The sequence below is a fragment of the Pan troglodytes genome, chromosome 19, assembly GCF_028858775.2.
Source record: "Pan troglodytes isolate AG18354 chromosome 19, NHGRI_mPanTro3-v2.0_pri, whole genome shotgun sequence".
In the NCBI taxonomy this organism is placed as follows: domain Eukaryota; kingdom Metazoa; phylum Chordata; class Mammalia; order Primates; family Hominidae; genus Pan; species Pan troglodytes.
In genome coordinates this window covers 35585362-35600363 of record NC_072417.2, presented here as the reverse complement: position 1 = coordinate 35600363, position 15002 = coordinate 35585362, and the positions used below count along the sequence as shown (strand labels likewise).

General features: G+C 44.2%; 1 protein-coding gene across 2 annotated transcripts in view; it reads left to right on the top strand.

Moving 5' to 3' along the window:
- The first annotated feature begins 2037 nt into the window (after positions 1-2037).
- LRRC37B (leucine rich repeat containing 37B) overlaps positions 2038-15002 on the top strand; it is a 46176-nt gene continuing 33211 nt past the window's right edge. Inside the window, exons 1-2 of one of the 2 annotated variants that reach the window (XM_024350140.3) lie at positions 2038-2787; positions 12635-12717. The gene's annotated coding sequence lies outside the window, so the exon portion shown is untranslated. The remainder of the gene's footprint in view (positions 2788-12634; positions 12718-15002) is intronic. The other variant, XM_063798139.1, reaches the window with a different exon arrangement.

Genomic DNA, 15002 nt, shown 5'->3' with positions numbered 1-15002 from the left:
GCTAGGACTACAGGCACATGCCACCATGCCCGGCTAATTTTTGTGTTTTAAGTAGAGATGGGGTTTCACTATGTTGGCCAGGCTAACCTCGAACTTCTGGGCTCAAGTGATCCACCCACCTGGCTTCCTAAAGTGCTGAGATTACAGGTCTGAGCCACCACACCTGGCCACCCTCTTCAAACAAAATATGAGCATTTCCATTGGCCTAGGTCTTCACCTTGTCTACTTTATTGACTTACATTACTTACCTAGTCCCTGAAGACATAACACACATTTGCCACCCTTAGAGCTCAACCAAACTGTATTGAATGCATGTATTTGGCAATTAGTGCTTGTATTTTAATTTTCATTTCACATATGTGTTCCATTTTCCTAACTAGATTGAAATAAGCCATCTCCTATTAGGTATTTTTCTTTCTTTTTAAAAAATTTTGAGACAGGGGCTTGCTCTGTCACTCAGGCTGGAGTGCAGAGGTGCAATCATGGCTCAGTGCAACATCCACCTCCCAGACTCAAGCGATCCTGCCCCCTCACCCTCTGGCGTAGCTGGGACCACAGCTGCGCACCACCATGCCCAGCTAATTTTTCAATTTTTTTCTAGAGACGAGGTCCTGCTATGTTGCCCAGGCTAGTCTCAAACTCCTGACCTCAAGCAATCGTCCGGCTTTGGCCTCTCAAAGGGCTGGGATTGCAGGCATGAGCTATCGCGCCCGGCCAACTATTTTTGTTTAAATTACTTTTGGGTTGTCACTTATCTCAATAAATATTAACATATGTTTACGAAACCTTTCTTTTTTTTTTTTTTTTTGAGACGGAGTCTCGCTCTGTCTCCCAGGCTGGAGTGCAGTGGCGCGATCTCGGTTCACTGCAACCTCCGCCTCCCGGATTTTATGCCATTCTCCTGCCTCAGCCTCCCGAGTAGCTGGGACTACAGGCGTGCACCACCTACGCCCAGCTAATTTTTTTTGTATTTTTAGTAGAGATGGGGGTTTCACTGTGCTAGCCAGGATGGTCTCGAACTCCTGACCTTGTGATCCGCCCGCCTCGGCCTCCCAAAGTGCTGGGATTACAGGCGTCAGCCACTGTGCCCGGCAAACCTTTCTCTTATCTGAAGAACTGACCTCAACCACTCAGGGTTGAGTCCCTGTGATAAGGTTTGAGGGTGCCTGAACTGTCACCATGAGTCGTCCCCTGGGCTAAGCTCAAACCTAGTGATTTGTCAGGTAAATAAATTAAGGTTATTTCCCGATAATACAGACCTGTAACACCGTGAAGTAGGTTTTAGGCAGGATTCCCTCTTTTCCACTGCAAAGGAGAGGTAAGTTCTTGCTAAGGTGGTCAGGGTCCTAGCTGGGACACTGGGAAGGTGGCGGGAGATTGGAACATGCAGTACTTGCATTCTGGGGTTTACTGAGGCTTTCCGAGTGGGATGATCCCATGCAACAGGTCTTAGGGACCCCCCTCCCTCCGGGCGTGGCAGCCCGGGGTGTGGCTCCTGGCACAGATTCGGAGCAGTTGTCATCGGAGTCAATTCAGGACTCCACTTCCAAGCTTCGGAGTTTCCTAAATTCTGGGGGCTTGTCTCCCTGTACCCCACCCCGACTAATTTTCCTCGGTCGCTGGCGCTGCCCCGTCCCTTAGGTCGCTCGGGCCGCCCCCCTCCGCGACTTTTTTTTTCTTTCTCTCGCTGCCTCTTTCAGCCTCAGTTTCCCTAGAGGGCGGGAGGGGAACGATATTTGGGGGCTCTCCTGCCTTCCTCTCCGAGCCGCGGAAGGGGAGTCGCGGGAAGGAGGCCCGGCCGGCTTTGGGCTCCAGCCAGGGGTCCGCGGAGACTGTGGTCTCTGAAGGCCTTAGACGCGGGGCTTGTCGGGAGCTGCGGGCCTCTTTCAGCCGCGCCACCCGCACCCGGAGCGCAGTGCTGCGCCAAGTCCAGGCGCCCCGAGCTCTCCGCCCCCGACTCAATGCTCCCGCGCTCCCCCTAGCGGCCGCCGCGCCACCTCGCCCCCTTCCCAGGCTGGGCGGCGGCGCACCTCACGTGACCGCGCTCCTGTAGAGGGAAGAAACAAGGTGGCGGTTGAAGGCGATCTTGAGTGGGGCCCCAGCAATTCGGTTGAGCCTTCTCCCTCCACCCGCTTCCGCCGGCCGGGCCCCTCCCGCCCAGCCCCTCGGGCCTCCCAACCCGGCCCCGGCGCTCCCCACCGCCGCCACTGCGCCTGGCCCTCCCCGTCTGCTTTCCCTTCTCCCGCCGCCTGGGCTCCAACAAGAGGGGCCGGCGGGGCAGGCCGACCAAGCAGCCCGCGGCTCCCGCTGCGGAGCGCTGCGCCCCGGCCCCGCCGCCGCCGCCGCCCACGTCCGGACCCATCGGGGGCTCCCCTCGCCGATACGCGGTAGTAGCCGGGGCAGGTGGGCAGCCGCCAGGCTGAGGTGGCGCCCAAGACGCGGCTGAGCTCGCCCAGGATGGGCAGCAGTAGCCGGAGGAAGCCACCGCCGCCGGCCCGCCCCGCGCCGGCACCAGCGCACGGGCCCGGCGGGGGCGCGGGGGCAGCCACCTAGGCCGGACCACCGCAGCCCGGAGGGCTGTCAACAAAGTGGTGTATGATGACCACGAGAGCGAGGAGGAGGAGGAAGAGGAGGGGGGCGGCGATGCCGAGGAGACCCAGGAGTCTGAGGACAACTAGGAGGATGACATGGAGGAGGACGACGATGACTCCGATTATCCGGAGGAGCTGGAAGATGACGCCGAGGACGCCAGTTACTCCACGGAAAGCAGCTTCAGCAGCACTCCAGGTACCCACCCAGCGCAGTTGCTGCAGACTCATTCCCCACCTCCTCTCCCCTCCCCCTTTGCTCACTTATGTGCTGTGCATCCCGCTCCGATCTCCCGCCAACCCCGCCGACCCCTAAACTTTAGAGGGGAAATGGGAGGGCACATCAAGTGGCAAAAAACTAGATTTATAAGAGGAAAGAAGCACATTGTTCAAAATGGAGATTGCATTGTTGCAGTTTGCAGGCCGCACTCGCTTGCTCCCCGTCCCCCCAACTCCCTTTTTTTCTCCTCAAAATTTGTGCCAGTGCAGTGTCTCCACCGGGCAGGATTGAAACTTTGGCAAACACATATCCATTGCATTCATTTTTCTCCCCTTGTTTTGGTGTGGTTTTCTGGAATGAAAGAAGCCTCTTGTTTTGCAAACCTCTTTGCATTTCTAATGTGTTTCCTTTCGGATTTTCATTATATATCTGTTCCTTAAAAGGGAATTAAGGATTTGTACAGATTGTGGCACACAAACACACAGAAAAAATGCCTGTGTTCACACCCCTAGCTGTGGTTTTTAAATTGTGTTAAGGAAACGGATCATTTTGGTTAGTAGGGGAATTTTACCTGGTCCTGTGTGTTTGTTTTTATTCTTCGAGTGCTGACGGGCCAGTGCAACAGTTGCTGGTAAATGGTTGATTAAAAAGCAAAGCAGAAAGCCAAACAAGATCCAACCAAATTTGGTAATTCATCCGATTCAAAATTGTTTTGGTTATTTCTAGTTTTTGGCAGCTATGAATAAAGCTGCCCCAAACATTTCCATCATGTTTTTTGTATGAACGCAGACTTGTTTCTCTTGAGTAAATACCTAGGAGTATGATTTCTGGGTTGTATATTTATAAGAAACTGCCAAAACTGTTTTCCAAAGTAGCTGTACCATTTTTCATTCTTACCTGCAAATATATGAAGAGTTCCGGTTGCCCTGTATCCTCCCTAGCACTTGATATTGTCAGTTTTTGTTGTGGTTTTTTTTTTAGCCACCTTAGTAAGTATATGGTGGTAGCTCCTTGTGGTTTTAATTTGCTTGTCCCTAATGACTAATGGTTCTGAGCCTCTTTTTATGTGCATCTTTTTATTTGCCATCTGTATATCATTGTTTCTGGAAAAATACTAAAATCTTTTTTTTTTTGAGATACAGTCTTGCTCTGTTGCCCAGGCTGGAGAGCAGTGGCACAGTCACCACTCACTGCAGCCTCCACCTTCTGGGCTCAAGCCATCCTCCCACCTCCCAGTCTCCCAAGTAGCTGGGATTGCAAGTGTGCACCACCATACCTGGCTAGTTTTTTCTTTGTTTGTTTGTTTTAAATAGAGATGGGAGTTTGATATGTTGCCCAGACTGATTTTGAATCCTGGGCTCAAGCGATCTGCCTGCCTCGGCCTCCCAAAGTGCTGAGATGACAGGCATGAGCCGCCATGCCTGGCCAAGATACCAAAATCTTGATTTAAGATGTTTAATTGGGTTGCTTTCTTTATTGTTATTCTTCTTTTATTTTATTTTTTGAAGACAGAGTCTCGCTCTTTCACCCACGCTGGAGTGCAGTGGCATGATCTTGGCTCACTGCAGCCTGTCATTCCCCTCGACCCTGGGCTCAAGGTGATCCTCCCACCTCAGCCTCCCAAGTAGTTGGGACCACAGGTGCATGCCACCACCATGTGTGGCTAATTTTTGTATTTTTAATAGGGATGGGGTTTCGCTGTGTTGCCCAGGCTGGTCTTGAACTCCTGAGCTCAGGCAATCTGCCTGCCTTGGCCTCCCAAAGTGCTGGGATTAGAGGCATGAGCCACCATGCCTGGCCAATTTCTTATTATTGGGTAGTAAGAGTTCTTTATATATTTTGGATATAAGTGCTTTGTTAGGTTGTGTGATGTTCATGTATTTTCTCCCCATCTGTGCCTTGTGTTTCATTGTCTTAGCAGTGTCTTTTTCCCGGAGCATAAGTTTTAAATTTGGATGAAGTCTGCTTTACCACATTTTTTCTTTTACAGATTTGGTGTTCATCTAACAACTCTGCCTAACCCAGATCTTGCCAGACTTTTTCTGTAAAAGGTCAGATAGTAAATATTCAGCCTTGCTGTCCCTGTTGCAGCTCTGCCATTGTAGCAATGAAAGCAGTCGTAGACAGTACGTAATGTCTATAGAATGAGAATAGCTGTTCTGATAAAACTTTATGAACACTGCAGTTTGAATTTCACATAATTTACAAATGACCAATTATATTGTTATTCTTTTGATTATTACAAAAACGGGTAGTGGATTGGCCATGGTTTGCTGATTCCTGGCCTGACCAACCCAAGTTCACAAAGATTTTCCTCTTTGATTTTGTTGTGGTCGTTGTTGTTCCACACCTTCTGTTTTCACTGTTTCCTTAAGGTAGAGTGTACATATTTATAAGGGTACATGTAATATTTCGGTAGATTCATACAATGTGTAATGATCAAATCAGGTTAATTAGGGTATCCATCATCTCAGATGTTTATCCTTTTTTTTGTATTGGGAAGATAACAAATGTTCTAGCTATTTTAAAATATACAGTAAGTTATTGTTGAGTCTAGTTACCCTACTGTGCAAACAAAAACTAAAACTTATTCCTTCCATCTGACTGCGCTTTTATGCCCATGAATCAACTTGTCTTCATCCCTACCTGCTTCCCAGCCCCCAGTAACCATCATTCTACTGCCTATCTCCATGAAATCAACTTCTTAATCTCTCACATATGAATGAGAATATGCGATACTTGTCTTTCTGACCTTGGCCTGTTTCACTTAACATAATGTCCTCCAGTTCTATCCATGTTGCTGCAAATAGGTTTTATTTTCCAAACCTCTAGCTTTACAGATGAAGGATTTCACTTTTTTTTTTTTTTTTTTTTTTTTTGAGATGGATCCTTGCTCTGTCACCTAGGCTGGAGTGCAGTGGCACAATCTTGGCTCACTGCAACCTCCACCTCCTGGGTTCAAGCGATTCTCCTGCCTCAGCCTCCCAAGTAGCTGGGACTACAGGCACCCGCCACCACGCCCGGCTGATTTTTGTATTTTTAGAAGAGACGGGGTTTCACTATGTTAGCCAGTCAGTTCTCGAACCCCTGACCTCGTGATCTGCCTGCCTCAGCCTCCCAAAGTGCTGGGATTACAGGTGTGAGCCACCATGCCCGGCCCGGATTTCACTTTTTTAATGGCTGAATAATATCCTATCGTGCTTATATACCTCATTTTCTTTGATTTTTCTTTCTTTCTTTTCAAATAGAGATGAGGTCTCACTATATTGCCCAGGCTGGTCTTGAACTTTAGGGCTCAAGCAATCTTCCTGCCTTGGCCTCCCAAAGTGCTGGGATTCCAGGCTAAACCATTGTGCTCCTTTATGCATTTTTCTTTTTTTAAGACAGAATCTTGCTCCGTTGCCCAGAATGGAGTGCAGTGGCACGATCTTGGCTCACTGCAGCCTCCACCTCCTGGGTTGAAATGATTCTCGTGCCTCAGCCTCCCGAGTAGCTGGGATTACAGGCACCCACCACCACACCCAGCTAATTTTGGATTTTTAGTAGAGATGGGGTTTCACCATGTTGGCCAGGCTGGTCTCAAACTCCTGTCCTCAGGTGTTTCACCTGCCTCGGCCTCCCAAAGTGCTGGGATTACAGGCATGAGCCACTGCGCCCAGCCCCTTTGTGCACTTTTAAAAACATATCTTAGAATTTGTGATATATGTTTTATTTTCATTTTCATTTGGTTCACAATATAGTAAAATTTCTATTATGACTTACTCTTTGACCCATGATTTGTTTTAAAACGTATTGTTTAATTTTCAAACATTTAGGGATTTCCCAGATATCTTTGTTGTTGGTTTCTAATTTAATTCCATTATGCTTAGAGACCATACTTGGTATGATGAATTAAAAAAAAAAATTTAGAGGTTTGTATATGGCCTGAAACATTTTTTAGGTGAGTGTTCAGTTTGTAATGGGAAAGATGTGTCCTGCTGCCGTTAGGTAAAGTGTTTCATAAATAATAATTAGGTCAAGTTGGTTGATCATGTTAAGGTCTGCTCTATCCTTGCTGATTTCCTGTCTGCTTGTTCTAGTGATTACTGAGAAAGGAGTGTTGAAGTCTACAACGATTGTTATGGGTTTGTTCTCTTTCTCCTTGAAATTCTGTCTGTTTATGCGTCCCGTATTTTGAGGCCCTGTTGTTAGATGCAGAAACATTTACAGTTTTGTCCTCTTGATGATTATTTGACCCCTTTATTATTCTGAAATAACCTTTATTTCTGGTAATAATCATTATACTAAAAATCATTATTTGGCCAGGCATGGTGGCTCACGCCTGTAATCCCAGCACTTTGGGAGGCCAAGGCGGGTGGATCACCTGAGGTCAGGAGTTCAAGACCAGACCGGCCAACATGGCGAAACCCCGTCTCTACTAAAAATAGAAAAACAGCCTGGTGTGGTGGCACACATCTGTAGTCCCAGCTACTCAGAAGGTTGAGGCAAGAGAATCACTGGAATCCAGGTGGTGGACATTGCAGAGAGCTGAGATCACACCACTGCACCCCAGCCTGGGAAGCAGAGCAAGACTCCATCTCAAATAAATACATACATACAGGCCAGGTGTGGTGCCTCACGCCTGTAATCCCAGCACTTTGGGAGGCCGAGGCGGGTGAATCACCTGAGGTCAGGAGTTCGAGACCAACCTGGCTAAGATGGTTTCACCCCGTCCCTACTAAAAATACACAAATGAGCTAGGCGCGTTGGCAGGCACCTGTAATCCCAACTACTTGGGAGGCTGAGGCAGGAGAATTGCTTGAAGCCGGGAGGCAGAGGTTGTAGTGAGCCCAGATTGTGCCACTGCACTCTAGCCTGGGTAACAGGGCAAGACCCCGTCTCGAAAACAGACAGACAAACAAAAAACCATTATTTAATACTAATATAAAATTAGTGTTTTATATTAGTAATATAATACTGTTTTTGACTAGTGTTAGAATGACATATCTTTCACTACCCTTTTGCTTTTAATCTATATATCATGATATTCGTTTACTTTCAATTTATAAAAATAGAGATGGGGTTTCGCCATGTTGCCCAGGCTGGTCTTGAATTCCTGGGCTCAAGGCACCTGCCCACCTCAGCCTCCCAAAATGCTGGGATTATAGGTGTGAGCCACCATGCCTGGCCACATCATTATATTTTCAAATGGTTTCTTGTTTTTTTTATTTTTCTTTTAAATGTAATCTGACAGCGTCTTTTAATTAATGTGTGTTGGACCATTTACATTTAATATGATTGATAATGACTGGATTTAGGTTTCCTATTTTATTATTTGTTTTCTGATTATCTCTTTTTTGGGGCGTTTCTTCTGTTTCTTTTTTCTGCCTACTTTTGGATTAATTGAATATTTTTTAGGGTTTTGTTTTATTAAATGGCTTTTGGTCATATCTGGGCTATCTTTTTGCTGTAGGAATTACAAAATATACACCTAACCTAGCTACTTAGAGTTAGCCTTTTACCTCTAAATACAACGTCAAAGTATTGCAACCATATAGGTTTCTTTATTCTAGTCCCCCTCCCTTATAATTGTATATATATGTGTGTGTGTGTGTATATATCTATATACACTTTCAATGTATCTAGGTATATAGATATGTATCTATACTTTCAATGTATATCTACATGCATACATTGTATATGTATGTAGACATATATCCACATACATTGAAAGATATATATCTACATACATATACAATGCATGTATGATACCTTTGGCCACTACATCCTTCTTAAATTTCCTGTTGCCACTCATGACCCAATTTCCTTGACCAGTTATTCCTCCTTCAAACATCCCTCTTACATGTGATAGTCCTCAGCATTTAGTTTCCTCAACTTTCCCCTAATTATCAGTTGACTCAATTACCACCAAAATATCAATGACTTCTAGATCCATTTTCCTACCTAGACCTCTCTTCTAAACTCCAGTTATGTATTTCCAACTGCCTGTGTTGTCCCCGATAAACTCCACATTGTAGGAAATAAAAAGAAAGGAGTTACAAAAGTTAGGTTCAAAGCAAAATTTAAAAACTCCTAAATGAGACAAAGATTTAGTGATGATAAAGGCTGTGGTCCACAATGAAGATATAAAAGTAATGAACCTTTCTGTAAAACATGTGTGTGATAGAGCCAGTCCCCAGCTTTAAGCCTTTCAGCGATTCAAGTAACTGCAGAACATCTTTAAAGTACTGAGAGAAATGTCAATCCAGAATTCTATATCCAGCAAAAATACCCTTCAACAATTAAGGCAAAAAGAAAAAAAAGCCATTTCAGATGAAGAAAATCTAAGAGAATGTGTTGTCAGAAGTTCTGCTCTAAAATAAATGTATAAGCAGGTCTTTAGGCCAAAGGAAAATTATACCAGTGGTAATACTAGAACTTCAGAGATAAAGAAAGAGCAGCAGAAATGGTATCTGGGAAAATTTTAAAACACAAATGGTTGTTTCTCCTCTTACGCTCTTTAAAATATGTATAGTGGTTGAAAGCACAAGTTAAAACACTGGTGAGACTTCCAATGTATGTAGATATAGATAGATAGATACATATATCTATATACATGTAGAGGTAATAATGGTAGCTATTTTATGGAGCTGATCTGAGGATAAAATAAGATAATGCACTTTAAAGTGCTCAGCACAATGTCTGGCAAATAGCACTCTATAGGCCAGGCATGGTGGCTCACACCTGTAATCCCAGCACTTTGGGAGGCCTAGGTGGGTGGATCACTTGAGGTCAGGAATTTGAGACCAGCCTGGCCAACATGGTGAGACCCCATCTCTACTAAAAATATAAAAATTAGCCAGGTGTGGTGGTGGACTCCTGTAATCCCAGCTACTTGGGAGTGAGGCAGGCAAGTGGCTTGAACCTAGGAGGTGGAGGTTGCAGTGAGCCAAGATTGCGCCACTGCACTCCAGCCTGGGCGACAGAGCGACTCTGTCTCAAAAAAAAGAAAGCACCTGTAAAAGCTAGCTGGTGATTTTTATATTATTACTGACACAGAAGATAGGGATTGGGGGCAAATGGAATGTACTCAAAGAGCACAGCCTTGTTCAGTAATAACGTTAATACCAGATTGGGACACTATTCCACATCAAAAGGTGAATCCTTGTAACATTTGACAAGTAAGTTTCATAATTTTTAAAAGATTTCAATGCATCACAGATTATTTCTTCTTGATATGCCATTCATGGTTTATAGATGTGTAATAGCAGATTAAATAATTAGATTTTATTAGTTCTGGAGTATTAACTTCTGCTGGAAATGAACTTCCCCCTTCCCTATACCAATATTGAGTGAGGCCTCTTTTCTCAGATACCAATTAGAAACAAGGGGACAATGTTACACTTTTTCCTCTAGAAACATACATTATATAGAGAGTTGTCTTTTGAAGTCTAGAAGTCTGAAAACACTGTAATTTTTTTTTAAGAATTAATACAATAAATGTATGGGTCAACTCCGAAAAATCTACAATGGTTTCTGGGATTTAATCTTGGCATGACTTTACCTCTGCACCTCTGCCCTCGGCGGGTACTTTTGTTTATGGGTGTCATTGGTTGAACAAATATTGTTTTAGTTACTACAATAACTGAAACATGATCTGTGCTCTAAAGGAGTCAACAAATGAGCCAGGGGGGCATGAGTAATTGCCTGTAATATAATCGTGCTCACGCTGTCATGGAGGACCGTACAGTGTCAGAAGCACAGTGCCAGGAGGCACAGCAAAGGGTAGTAGAGGTGACATTTGAGCCCGGCCTTGAAAACCGTCTAGGATTTCTCAGAATTTCAGCAAAGTAAGGTAATTTCTGTCTAAAATATATAGGCAAACTTTTTATTAAAAATATGAGAAATTAATTAAATAACAGATTATGACCACAATGCAGATTTAAAACCCAAGGCATGATGAGTGCCGTTGACCAGTTCATCCAAACAGTTCAGAGAAGAGAACATCCATGTAGATCCTTCTTGTGTTACAGAATACAAAGGAACAGAAAATTTTGCCTCAGTAACTGCCAGGTCATTCTAATTAAAGTACCTATACATTGTAATATAATTCCTCCATTAAGGTAATAACCGATCAGGTGGTCCAGAGTCTGTGTCATTCAGTCAAGAAATTCACTCCCTTAACCTGGGGCTGTGCTGGAAATTCATTGACAAATTTTGGTCTTTGGTTCTCCGTTTTTCTTCAGAATTCATGCAGACCACTTGACTTCCTTAGCATTTTCTTTTGTAGGCATATATTAATGTCTGTGGTTAAGCTTCGGCTTCCGTTTGCATCAATCCTGTTGTAATCATGCCTCCTGAGGCATCTTTTTGCTTCCCTTGCATGAGTTTCCAAAATCCTACTTTCCACTTGGTAAGGGGAGTATCCATTTTCTTGAACGCAGTGGTTTTCAAACTTGCCTGCACATCAGAATTATTTGGGGAGAAGGATAAAAATACAGACTACTGAGCTTCACCTGGGATTCTGTAAATTTGGGTTGCATTTGAGATGACTTTTAACAATTTACCAGATGATTTTTGCTGCACCTCCACTTCAGTTTTAGGAAGGACTGTTTCAAGGCAGCTTTTCAAACTTTCATGACCATAGAAATCACCTGAAGATTGTGAGAAACTGCAGATCCTAATTTAGGAGGCCTGGGTTTAGGCCTGAGATTCTGAATTTCTCTCAAATGTGACAATATCAATCCCTTGTTGAGTAGCAAGGTTGTTTCTTGTTTTTTTCTTTTGTTTCCAGGATCTTCATGACATTCAATGAGTAGCAAAATTTGAAGATAACTTCTGGAATTTCATCTAATGTGTACTCATCTGGATCTTAGGGGAAATAACCTATCAGGTTATAGGGAAGGAGGACCTTTAATAACCAAGCTAAATGTGTGGGCTGTTTACCTCTCCCTCTTATGCAAAGGTATCCCTTGCACACACTGAAAACTGCATAGACCAAAAGCATTATAGCTCTAGTTTGCCTTGAAGGAAGTTGTATTGTCTGTAGAGCATGTGGGCCATTTTCTGCCAATAAAATGTTCAAATGTTCTCTCTCTCCGAAGCTTTGTTCACTGTGTCTGGTGGAATTTTGGTTCTCAGGGAGTAGATGATACCTAGCCATGCTTCTAATGTGAAGTGTCTACCAGCCCATGGTCTCTATTTTGGATTTGAACTTACTTCGACCCCCTACCTGATGCCTTACCATTTAATCATATTGTGATTGAACATTTTTGTGTCCACATTTTTCATTTCTTACGTTATTATTCCTTAGTTCTTATCTGTAAGATCATAAAGTCCTTTGAACCAAACACAGTTGATATTTCATACATACGTTAAAAACTGAGCTGTGAGACCGGACATGGTGACCCACGCCTGAAATCTCAGCAATTTGGGAGGCCAAGACGGAAGGATCACTTCAAGCTAGGAGTTCGAGACCAGCCTGGGCAACAAAGCAGGACCATGTCTCTAAAAAAGAGAATTAGCCGGGCACAGGGGAGTAGTCCCTGCTACTCTGGAGGCTGAGGCAGGAAGATCACTTGAGCCCAGGAATTCCAGGCTGCAGTGAGCTATGATAGTGCCACTGCACTTCAGCCTGGGTGACAGAGTGAGACCCAGTCTCCAAAAAACAAAAAAACAAAACAAAACAAAAAAAACGAAGCATATGATGAGGAAACTTCCAGGAAAATGCTCTTATTTTCTGCTTTTAGAAACCAAAAGAATGTCTCATTGTGGGGTGCTACCATTATATTCAGGAAGTTTTAGAATGAAAAAGATTCTGAATTGATACTTGCTAACTTTATTTCAGAAAGTGGTAAAATAGCTGTGGAGTGCAGACCCAGTGAAGAGATTGTAGATGTCAGATGGGAAGAACTACACAGTTTAATTCAAGTATGTGGAGATAAAAACTCAAAGGTAACATGGCTGGGCGCAGTGGCTCACACCTGTAATGCCAGTGCTTTGGGAGGCCAAGGCGGGTGGATCACCTAAGGTTGGGAGTTCAAGACCAGCCTGACCAACATGGGGGAAATGGTGGTGCATGCATCCCAGCTACTCTGGAGGCTGAGGCAGGAGAATCGCTTGAACCAAGGAGGTGGAGGTTGTGGTGAGCCAAGATCATGCCATTGCACTCCAGCCTGGGTGACAAGAGCGAAACTCCATCTCAAAAAACAAAACAAAACTCAAGGGTCGGATAACATAGCCAGTGTAACCATAATTCAAAACAAGCAGCAGAATTTGGAGGATAATTTGTTTCATTCTCAGGAAAATGTGAAACTCTGAAACTGCTTTTTGAGTGCAGGGTATTTCTGGGGCTTTTCCTAAAGTCTTGACCCTTGGTTCTGACCCCTTATTTGAAGTTTGGAGAGCAAAACTGAGGACTGTATTACTACAGTTGTGGACACAGGAGAGGGGTTAGTCTCCCCCGGCCCCAGGAGTAAGGGATGCTGGGCTGCTTGAACACAGGCCTTTTTAGAACTCCCTTCAAACAAGATACCAGAGATGTGGGGGGAATGTAACTGGCCTTAAGACTGATTGTGCTACGGCTTTCAAAAACTATAATGCCTTTCAAATATGGCTTACTGCTTGGATCTCATTATCTCCCGTATACCTTGGGTGGACTATTTTGCTGAAGATCTTTCTGTCAATCATTTACAATCACGTGCTGCAAAATGAGGTTTCTGTCAACAATAGACCACATACATGATGGTGGTTCCATAGGGGTATAAAGGAGCTATCCCTATACAGGCATACCATTTTTATCTTTGTTGTTGTTGTTGTTGTTGTTATGGAGTCTCACTCTGTGGCCCAGGCTGGAGTGCGATGGCACGATCTCAGCTCACTGCAACCTCTACCTCCTGGGTTCAAGTGATTCTCCTACCTCAGCCTCCTGAGTAGCTGGGATTATAGGCACGCACCACCATACTCAGCTGATTTTTGTATTTTTAGGAGAGACTGTTTTTCGCCATGTTGGCCAGACTGGTCTCGAACTCCTGACCTCAGGTGATCCACCCACCTCTGCATCCCAAAGTGCTGGGATTACAGGTGCGAGCCGCTGCGCCTGGGCCCCATTGTTATCTTTTATACAGTATTTTAACTATACCTTTTCCATGTTTATATACACAAATACCTGCCATTGTGTTACAGTTGCCTTTAATATTCAGTACAGTAACATACAGTACAGATTTGTAGCCTAGGCTATACCGCATAGCCTAGGTATGCTGTAGGCTACACCACCTAGGTTTGTGTAAGTATACACTATGATGTTAGCACAATGGTGAAATCACCTGACACATTTCTCAAGCTCTTCACATGGCAAGCAATGCATGACTGCATATGAAAGCTCTTAAATAGGGATTAAGTTTCTAAATTAATCTCAAAAGAAAACAGTAATTATTTACTATTTATGGATTTTTTTTAAAAAAGGGAGCAAAAGTTTCATTTCAATGGGAACTTAATTTGGGGCTAGAGTGTTTTATTTAACTTTCACTCCAAAGTTGCAAAGTGTTTTGAAGTTTTTCCCTGTAAAATAATTATTTTAATTCAATTTAAATCAAACCCACCAAGGAAACTTCCAGCTTTAAGAAGTCTAGCTTCCTGTGAAATGTGAGAGGAAGTTAGCACTGATTTCAGAAATCTGATTATAACAATAGATCCATCCCTAAATGAGGCGAATCTTGGAATCCCTTCAATTTTATTTTATTTTTTTGAGACGAAGTTTCTCTCTTGTTGCCCAGGCTGGAGGGCAATGTTGCGATCTCGGCTCACTGCAACCTCTGCCTCCCAGATTCAAGGGATTCTCCTGCTTGAGCCTCCTGAGTAGCTGGGATTACAGGCATGCACCACCACGCCTGGCTAATTTTGTATTTTTAGTAGAGACGGAGTTTCAGCATGTTGATCAGGCTGGTCTGGAACTTCTGACCTCAGTGATCCACCCACCTCGGCCTCCCAGAGTTCTGGGATTATGGGTGTGAGCCACTGTGCACAGCCCCCCTTCAATTTTAAAACCATCACTATGCACCCCGTGCCTGTGCTAGGCACTGGAAGAAGATGAAGCGCCTTCTTGGAGTTTACATGCTGATAATTGTGCCAGACAGTAATAAAATAGGTAAGGGCTGTGGGGGAAGTCAGCTGGGTTCTAGTTATAGTCGCATTTCAGGAAATTATTTAACATGCTG